This window comes from Cibotium barometz, chromosome 11 (genome assembly GCF_041138505.1).
Source record: "Cibotium barometz isolate CiBa-2024 chromosome 11, ASM4113850v1, whole genome shotgun sequence".
Classification (NCBI taxonomy): Eukaryota; Viridiplantae; Streptophyta; class Polypodiopsida; order Cyatheales; family Cibotiaceae; genus Cibotium; species Cibotium barometz.
The window spans coordinates 30,672,982-30,683,665 of record NC_141056.1 but is presented as its reverse complement, the minus strand read 5'-3'; the positions used below and the strand labels follow the sequence as shown (position 1 = coordinate 30,683,665).

General features: G+C 42.2%; 1 pseudogene; it reads left to right on the top strand.

Annotated features, from left to right (window-relative positions):
• Window positions 1-3,608: 3,608 nt before the first annotated feature.
• The window catches only part of LOC147634049 (uncharacterized), a 49,402-nt pseudogene continuing 42,326 nt past the window's right edge, over window positions 3,609-10,684 (top strand).

The window sequence follows — 10,684 nt, the reverse complement described above, 5'->3', positions numbered from 1 at the left end:
TTGCAGAAGTTCTTGTCCCGCATTCTTCCGTACTGTATGCGGAAGGTTCCTGTCCCGCACTTTTTCGGATCTCCTCTGTACCCGTCTCTCTGCCTTCTGGAACTCCATTCCAGTCTGCATTCCGGTTCATATAGATATTCTGGCTCCTTTCGGATCCGCATTCCGGACCGTATTTTTCTTCAAAATGAAGACTAGAAGCAAACGGTGGTGTACTTCTATTACACCCCAAACATGTTAGTAATTGACTCAAAATATATTATTTTACTAAGAGGCAAAATATACACAACCAAAAATTAAGTCTTTATGCCAAAATTTTGTATATACATGTCTATATCAAAAAGGGTCCTTACAGTATGTATGTCATATGTATGTATGTATATACATGCATGTATGTATGCATGCACATTGTATGCATGCATGCATGTATGTATGTATGTATGTATGTATGCAATCCTGACGAACGGAAACGGGGATGGACAAAAAACGACAATTAAAAAACTTTTTTAATAATAACTATTTTCAAGTTACTTTCTACATGGTACTTGGTGCACTGTACTTGGTACATGGTAATTGGTACATGGTACTTGGTGCATGATAATTGGTACATGGTCCATATAGTAATTGGTACATGGTACATGATAATTGGTACCCTGCAAAAAATATGAAAATCAAAAGCTTGTTAATATTAGAGCCTAACATAGAAAAACAGTCACTGGAACTGCGATAAAGTTTTTGATTTGTCTCTATCTAGCTTTCCAAGAGCTTTTGAGAAATTGATTCTTGCCAATCTTTTGCTTCTTTTGATGTGTTACATTGTGGGCTCGCCTCTTTTCTTGTTTAGGATTTGTTTTGTTTTAAAACATACAGATAAATAAATAACGTTCTAGCTTCTCGCACATACTTAGGCTAATTAACTTATCAACAAATAATTAATTGTTTGACAATAGACAAATTCAGCAATGCAACGAGAACATATGTCAATATATATCATCAACAAATATATGTACATGTGTCTACAGTGTGTGGTGATCAATCCTCTCATATACGAAACAGATCACTAAGTATCACTACGTGAGCCATCACTATATGAGTTGCTACTATCAGACTCGGAATCATCATCAACATCAGCACTGCCACCACCACCTATGCCCCCAACCACAACACCACCATCACTATCACCACCACTCGTGTCCCCACCCACAACACCACCATCACCATCACCACCACTCGTGTCCCCACCCACAACACCACCATCACCATCACCACCATCAACATCAGCACTGCCACCACCACCTGTGCCCCCATCCACAACACCACCATCACCACCACCACCACCTGTGTCCCCACCCGAGATCACACTGCCGCCGCCCGCCTCAGACTCTCGTCGTCGCCCCTCGGCCTCCTGTCGAGCTACCTCTGTCATGTCCTCCTCGCCATGTTGCTCCTGCATTACTTAGTGAAATCAAATAAGAATATACTACAATTAATATGAAAATAAACCACAAAATAAATCACTGATACCCACAAGTGGATCAGGCGTGTCCGGAAGTGTCGCTTGCAAAGCGCGGTACCCGTAGTATGTAGCGTACTCCATCTCCTACACCGTAGGTGCCCGACCATAGTCTTTGGTCTGCATCAAGACAGAACCAAAGACTTATTGATTTGTTCATTCAATAATAGTATCTTTGAAAGTTAAAATTAGAACGATTTATACTCACAAATGTGGCCACAAATCCATCTCGACCCATCCGGCCTCATCTAGATGTGTGACCAACTTGCAGTCTCTTTCGTGTTGCCGTCTATGTAAATTTCATTAAACAAAATGACATAGATTAGAGAATATTTAGAATCAATCTATCAAAGTTCAAATTAATTCTAATATACACTAGCAAAGGCACGCACCTTCTGCTGAGGAAAAGTGATGTGTAGGCGTCTCTCCTTGCGGAAGTATTGCCATGTCTCCATGCACATATCAGCCCTCCTCTTGTTTGTCTCCACCATATAGCAACGTCTGTTTATTTTTCATATTGCATACCATAGAACTTGTTAGATTTCAATGTTTTCTTTCATGCATTGATTTTTTCTTCTCGATCATTTGATTAATGACTCGTGTTTTTATGGTACTTGAAAATTAGATTCGGACCAATCAGAGGGTACACCACCACCTCCTACTCGTGGTGATTGGGGTGCATAGAGTTCCAATACTGCACATGAACCCATTTATGATGATTTCTACTACGACAAGTCTATTATATGTTGGTGCGCTTGTCGTGGCACATATCGGAGGCCACGACGGGAGTGCTTTTCACATGAGATGACTCATGGTACTTTTGAGCGAGCACCGCCACCCGAGGAGCGACATCGACCTATGGTATGTGACTGTTCTCCCTTAGTTTTATTATTGGTTATTTTATAAATCAAAGGCTCATATATAATGTAACCATATCATATATGTAGGTATATTCACTTGATGATGAGGATGACTTCACTATCAGTGGTGCACATGTCCCTTGCATGCGGCACGGACAGGTCACTTGTCAGCTGCAACTCGAGGTTTCTCGACATCCTCTACCTCCTGCTTTGGAGGTCGAGATGGGTGGAGATCATCCGTTGCCTACTCGTTTGCATTCTCTAGTATAGACGTATGATCGCAGACGATACGGAGGATGGCAGAGAGGATCACTTCCTTTAGATGGAGTGCTTTTCAGCTTCTGGGACAGTCGCTACATGATTGCTCCATCTACCATTAGTGGAGCGGGATGAGGCCTCTTTATTGCACAGGATTTACATGTGCCCCCTCGTTCAGAGAGGTCACCCTTATGTCTTTCTGTGGACCTATATATAGATGGGGTCCATGGCATCAGCTTACTTGCTACATTTAGAGCATGAGTACTTATGGATTATGTCTCAATGTAGCCTCTCTTTCTGATAGAGGGATCACACATGCAGAAGGGCAAAGACTCTATGTTGATGGAAGACCGTACTCTCAAGGAAACATAGCAGGTTTAATCAATAGTAGTCGAGGGATGAGTTCAAGAACCAATTGCATGTTTGTGGAGTGTGAGAATAGTCAATGAACCTGAACATATGAGCAGGGATGTAGAAAGATACATAGTTGTCAATGCTATTAGATCATTACATGCTGGTGATGAATTGCTGGTCAATTATGGATGGCGTAGACCTCCATTATGGATGGCGTAGACCTCCACGAGCATCCTTACTAGTAGATGAGGATTGAGAGCTTCATTGTATACATTTCCTAATGTTATTTGGACCTCTTGTGCCCTAATTCTATAGTTTAATTTGCACCACGTTCTCTACTATCTCTATTTTAATTTGATAATCATTTTTTATTGTCTGTAACTGTTTTGTATCTATCTTTTCTTTTATATAGAAGCATGCTATTGATATTGCCTTCAAATATGTAGATTCTGGATTGTGACATCGATAATATCACAAATCAACGTTCACATAACGCATCTCACATGTCAATAGAGTGCATGAGGATCCTACGCAGGAGTGATCCTAATGCGTATGCAAGACTAAAAAAATAATATTCTCAGGACTTCAATAATGTGCGGGACCATATCTTTGATGATGACGATGGCATGTCTGATTTTATTGAGGATTGGTATCAAAATAATAGTGCGAGCGATATTCCTAATAACAACGAGAAGTATCTTCGAGAAGAAGCTCTAAAGCGTATCTACGCAGGAAGCCAACTGACACGACTCAGTGCAAGCTTACTTATTCTGAATCTTCAAAACCGTTTTGGATGGAGTAATATATCCATTTCAGCACTTTTGAAGTATGTAACAATCTAACATTTTTTTAATCTAAATATTTTAGGAGTAATCACACTATGTTTTGTTCTTATTGATCATATTTTTAATGGACTTTGTAGGCTACTCTCTCAGAAGTTCTTGCTGATAAGCAATTCCCTTTCTACATCACATGATGAGGTGAAGAAGATGATAAGTAGTCTTGGACTTGACTATTTGCGTGTCCCAACGATTGTATTTTATATAGAGGTCAGTACGAGGACGGTGTGACATGTCCAAAATGTCAAACTCCTCGTTATAAAGAGGAGAAAGGTAAGGTCCCTTGAAAGGTATTCAGACATTTTCCCCTGGCTCCACGTATAAAACATATGTTCCAAAGTCCCGAATTAGCTAAGCTTATGACATGGGGAGCGGAGCACAAGATCAAGGATGGAGTAATTTGAATTCCATCAAATTGTCCTGCATTTGAGCATATTGATCTGCGATGGCCAGATTTTGCAAAAGAAACACGCCATTTAAAGATGGGTGTAGCATTGGATGGCGTGAATCCATTTTCAGTGAGATCAAGTAAATGGTCTACATGGCCAGTGGTAGTCATTAACTATAATCTACCCCCGTATCTCAGCATTAAGAAAGAGCATTTAATGCTCTCACTCTTAATTCCGGGAAAACGACAAGTTAAAGATCTGAATGTTTATTTGGCCCCTCTCATCGACGATCTTCAAGATGGGTGTAGCATTGGATGGCGTGAATCCATTTTCAGTGAGATCAAGTAAATGGTCTACATGGCCAGTGGTAGTCATTAACTATAATCTACCCCCGTATCTCAGCATTAAGAAAGAGCATTTAATGCTCTCACTCTTAATTCCGGGAAACAAGTTAAAGATCTGAATGTTTATTTGGCCCCTCTCATCGATGCTCTTCAAGATTTTTGGAGAGGGATTGATGTCATGGATATGTCCAGAAGCATCGGTCAAAGATAGTTCATTGTTCGTGGAATTTTAGCATGGACTATCCACGACTTTCCAGGATATGGTTTTTGCTCAGGTAAATGGTTTAAATATATATATTCTTTCATAAGTTTGTACGATGTTCATTACGCTAATCGTCTTTGTTATATTTTCCATGCAGGGATATGTACCAAGGGTTATAAAGCTTGTCCAATTTGTGGTGATTGGTTGAGATCGACTTATAGCAAAAACCTCAACAAAAATATATATCTTCGACATAGATGATTTTTATCTGAGGATCATTATCTACGAGACAGAAGGCAAGCCATTTATTTTAATGGAAAGGTAGAAGAAGGGAGATGTCCAATACCAATGACACCAAAGGATTGGTATCTAAAGTGGACTGTTGGACCCGCTATCGATCTGGAGTCGGAGATCATAAGCGGCGATGATGATGACGCTGTAAAGCAGTGAGTGAGAGGAAAATGTACTGTAGCTCAAAGTACTTCGATATGGTATACTTTGGAATATTGGAAGGATTTGAGGATATGTCATCTTCTTGATCCCATGCACATATTCAAGAACATTGGTCAAACCTTATGGCAACACCTCGTTGGGTTGAAAGACACAACGGTTGCAAGAAATGACTTAAAGGATCAAAACTCAAAGCCTAATCTATGGCCACTTTATGATGAAACTCGACGTAAGACAACCTACGAGCCTGCCCCATGGGTGCTCAAGATAGAAGAGTTGGAGACTATCAATAGGAAGATTCAGTCGATTCGTACGCCTACAGGATATGGAGCATCTTGTCAAAACATGTTCACTCTAGATGACAAGAGCTTGTCTGGTTTAAAAACACACGATTGGCACAATTTTGTGAAGGTAAATCTATTCAGATCTTTGAAAGTATGTATGTAGAATGTTCTACCCCTTGTTATTGATGGATGTATTACAAGAGGAGTCCGAGATGTGATATATCGCCTTGGATCGCTTGCAAGGTATAAAATTTTTAGTATAAAATTTTAATTTTTAGTATAAAATTTTAATTTTTAGTATAAAATTTTAATTCATATCTTCTTTCTTTTACTCTGATAGATGGATTACATCTAAAGAGATTGCCAAAGGGTCAATTCCACAAAAGAAGCGTGAATGTATAGAGCTTCTTTGTGTAATGGAAAAGCAACCTCCTTTTTTGATATCCAGGTTCATCTTCTAATCCATCTAGTAGACGAGATAGAGCTCATTGGTATTGTCAGCACTCGATGGATGTTTTGGGTCGAGAGGTTTATGGGAGTATTGAAAGGTTATGTACGTCAAAAAGCAAGACCAGAGGGTTCTATGGGGCGGAGGGATGGATGCTTGAAGAATGCATGTATTACGTTTGTGAATACCTTGAGAAAACCGATTTTGAAGCTCCACGCATATGGACAAATGAGTCGTCTTCTACCATGTATGACTAGGTATTGTGCGGTAAGGGAGTCCCTTTTTGACTTAAGATCCAAGGAGAGACCCACACACAGTTCAGCCCCTACAGCAGCCCTCTCCAGGAGAAAAGTGCACACTCCAGATTAAGTAGGCCTCTCCCAAAAGCATGAGAAAGAAAAAAAAACACATCCTCCAAAAGTGGAGTAGCCTGCCAAAATAGCTTTTGGGCCACCCAAGGTTTTAAAAACTTTATAACTTTAATTTTTGCCCACCAAAGGTTATAAAAACTTTTTAAATTAAAGTCCCTTTGCCCACTAAAGGTTATAAAACCTTTTTAAATTAAAGTCTCTTTGCCCCCTTCACACTTGGTGTTGTCCACACATGGGCTTCCTTTTAACTCCAATATGATCATATGCCATTCACACTGTCCACCATGTCCCCGTGCACACCTGCATAGTGTCCAGAGAAAAACACAGGGTCGTGACACACCCCCCTCTTGAAAAATAGCAAGCATCCTCGATTGCACTCAATGGTAAAATAAGGCATCTTATGAGCAAAGACTCCCCATATGACAAAAGCAATGGCCCTCCAATGCATCTGGGTGATAAAACAATCATCCTGCACAATAGGCCACACTGTCACGCCAAAGTGACAAACACCTCTTGCTTGTTCCTTCAGAACCTACAGCAAAAGTCTAAAATCAAATGGAAACACGTTAACAGTGTTAGCCAAAAACAAAACCATGCATCATTCTACATATGACAAACATATGCATGACACATATATGCATTCGCAAACAATATGCTCCTCAAGATGCTCTACCTACTCTAAAGTAATAGTCTAAGGGGGCTGCTCGCAAGCCTTACGCCCATGGACATCCCGCAGGACCCACGACTGAAGGTAAAACATGAGCATATGAAAGCACTCAATGCATCCAAACACTACATCCACTAAGTACTTTCCCACATATGTCTCATGGCCATCCCGCAAGAGTCAGTGGTGCATCCATGAACATAATAAAGCACTTGATGTGTCATACCAACATACACGCATCACACCACACAGTCTAGAGAATTTCCCAATGTATTCTCAATGGTACCAAGATCCAATGGCACCAGAATACAAAAATACCTCTACCTCAAAAAGTGTATGCATACATGCACAAATAGAGTTTGATCCATATAGCCATGAACCAAACCAACTCTAGGACTGCTCGCAAGACTTATGCCCTCCATAGAGTTATCCATAGTTGTAGTTATAGTTCAAGGTGCGGCCCACTATGAACCATACCCAACTTTACCACCTCATGTGACTAGTACACAATATCATAGAAGTCCCATAAGCAGATGTTCTGTCAGCCTCAGTACCTTCGGGTGAATACAAAGATGTCACCAAGCGACTCCCTAGATGACAACTGAGCCTGTCTGTAACAAGGGCCCCTCTTGAGCATCAGGCAATGCTCCAGACCTATGCTCTATTGAACCTGAATATGTCGTAATAACAAGAGTCGACTCCAACTCAAAGGCATCAAGATAAAACTGCAAATCCTGAGGTGAATCTGCTAAGTCACCCTCCTCCATCCACTTCGCATCCATCAGCAAACCTCCTCCATCCATCAGTGGTGAACAGCTCATGAACTTCACAAGATAGCGACGGGAAACTTTACCTTAACTTTCTTTCTTTATGTGCCAGTATCTGCTAGGGAATAAGAACCTCGTCAAGTTCCTTCGCTTCCGTCTAAGCCTCATCTGATACATCCTCAGGCACCCAAAACCTGCTTGCACTCCACCCAAGTGGTAAGCACAAGTCCTCGATGAAGCATAGTAGATCACCACTGCTAAACATAGAAAGAAACTGTCTTCCGAACCCATGAAGCCTCTATGAAGATACAACCGGTGACAAATTGTCGAATGTTTTGCACCATAACACTTCAACTGCTTCTTGTTCTCCTGGCTGACTACTTCTTGTCCTTGGTGTCTTTTCTCCTGAGCTTCATCTTCAGCTCTTGCTCTTCACCTCATATAGGCAAAGACACACAACCTTGCACTGTCTCCTGCACTTCCTTCACTTTCCTCATGTTGAAGCTTTTGATGTGACAACCACGGGCTTGCCTCCTTGAGAAAGTCGATGATGTCCCAACCAAAGTAATCCTGGGCTCGCCCACTTGAGAAAGTCGACGATGTCCCAACCAAAGCAACCCTGGGTTTGCCACTTGAGAAAGTCGATGATGTCCTGGCAACAGAACCTTGAAACCCGGGTGGTGAAACAAACACTCGCACCACATAAAACACTTCAACGCCATTGAGGACCTAGAAAAGGAAAACAAATAGGGGGAGCTAGAGTGCTCCTGCAAATAGTACATGGACATCGATTGGCCCCAAAACACAGTGGTTCCCCTTGCGGTATTTCTTTAATTGATTAAAAGAGCTTTGATTACAATAAGGCTGGGAACTCAACCGTCTCACAGTAGAACCCCTGAAGCCTGCAAAGAAATACCATCCTTGGCTTCTTGTCCACTCGTCGGCATCCACAAACAAGTCCAGCCATTGTTCACTTCGAAAGACTCTCACATTGAGTTCTGCATACAAAAGTCTTCTCCCATGATCACGGCTGCCACCACCATCCATAGCCTCTCGCCCTATGAGAACAACATCACACCCTGACACATCCAATGCTTCTGCATCACAACACAGACTCCCAAACTCTCTCAAAAGAGAACTCGTATCACAGCACAGCATACCATACAGCCGACACACCTGTACCAACCCTCTCTACCTTCCAAGGGTACTATCCATCTCTGTCATGGATTCCCTGTCTGATCAGTATAGCAAGACTGTACCAAACATGTGTCCATTCCTGTACCTTCTGCCTGCATGTGACCTATCTCCTGGAAAAACCCAAAAACACGTTTCCTTGAGAAACCTACAACCTGTTTCCACATGAAACCTTTAGGCCTGTTTCCCTTTGAAACTTCTGTCCTGTTTCCATACATAACCATTCATGGCACCATTCAACAATAGTGCCAACAACAGCATACATCTAGTTACCTGTTCCCTCATGAAATATCTGGCAACATAGAGATGCCCATAACTGTAGGTCCCTCTGTTCCTTTCTAGCAGGAAGAAAAAAAATCTTCTCCATGAGCACGCAGCCATGCGAGCTTGCATCACTCCCATGCCAAGAAACATAACCAGGTGACCTTATACTTTCAGCCAATAACCCATGTACATAGCTGAATTTGCAGCCAAACAAAGACAGCCCATAAACTATCCTCGAAGTGATCTCAAAACAATCCCGAACCAAAGCAAAGAGAAGCTGAAAGTTCCATCAATTGAATGCCATCGACATGATGTCTATGTTCATGAAAAACCAGCCCCTGTTCGCCTTTATGTCCAGAGAAACCAGCCCTCTGGCCACCTAGGAGAAGAGCATGCAACCCTGAGCGCCTGCAGTCTAGCCCTCCTATGTACCAAGCGAGAGAGAGAGAAAAGAGCATGTGCCGTAGCTTCAGCCCTCCTTCTACTATTCAACCCTCAACTTTTGTGTACCCAAAAATAGGCCGCCAGCCCCTCCATAAGCATGTGTACCCCTTTAGCACTCAGCCCAACTAGTAGCAAGTAGGGGAGAACCCCCACGTGCAGTTCAGCTTCTGTGCGCCACCTGCAAACAGCCCGACAACCTGGTATTTGACTCTCTGTTCAGTCCACGTGTAGTCCAGCCACGTGCAATCCAAGATGACAATCGCCACAAAGAGAGAGAGAGAGAGGTTTTTAGTCGGCCCTGTATGTACTGCAGCGCTGCCTCTTTCCAGAGAGAGAAAATGCACACCCTCCTCTGCTGTGCAGCCCTGAAGCACACCTGCAGTTTAGCCCACCTCCTATCCTGCAGCCCTGCACAGCTTTTCACCAAAGAGAGGGAGAGACCCACACACAGTTCAGCCCCTGCACAGCAGCCTTCTCCAAGAGAAAAGCGCACACTCTAGATTAAGTAGGTGCCTCCCAAAAAGCATGAGAAAGAAAGAAAAAAACACATCCTCCAAAAGTGGAGTAGCCTGCCAAAATAGCTTTTGGGCCACCCAAGGTTTTAAAACCTTTATAGCTTTAATTTTTGCCCACCAAAATTTATAAAACCTTTTTAAATTAAAGTCTCTTTGCCCCCTTCACACTTGGGGTTGTCCACACATGGGCTTCCTTTTTAACTCCAATCTGATGCTATTCACACTGTCCACCACGTTCCCGTGCACACCTGCATGCTGTCCAGAGAAAAACACAGGGTCGTGACACACAACACAACTAAGATTGGGTGCCATCAAGTTTGGCATTCTAGAATGTTGCATTGGATCGTCTCAAACAATGGCATGATTAACGTAGAGGATGAGCACAATCAACAAGAACATTGGAATACTTGTGTATGTTTCATTTTTGGTGAGTATGGGGATTTCATAGAACTCAACACAGCCCCCACTACACCCATGCAATGGTTACTAACATGGGAGCATCAAATTGATCAATAGTCAGCCGTTTT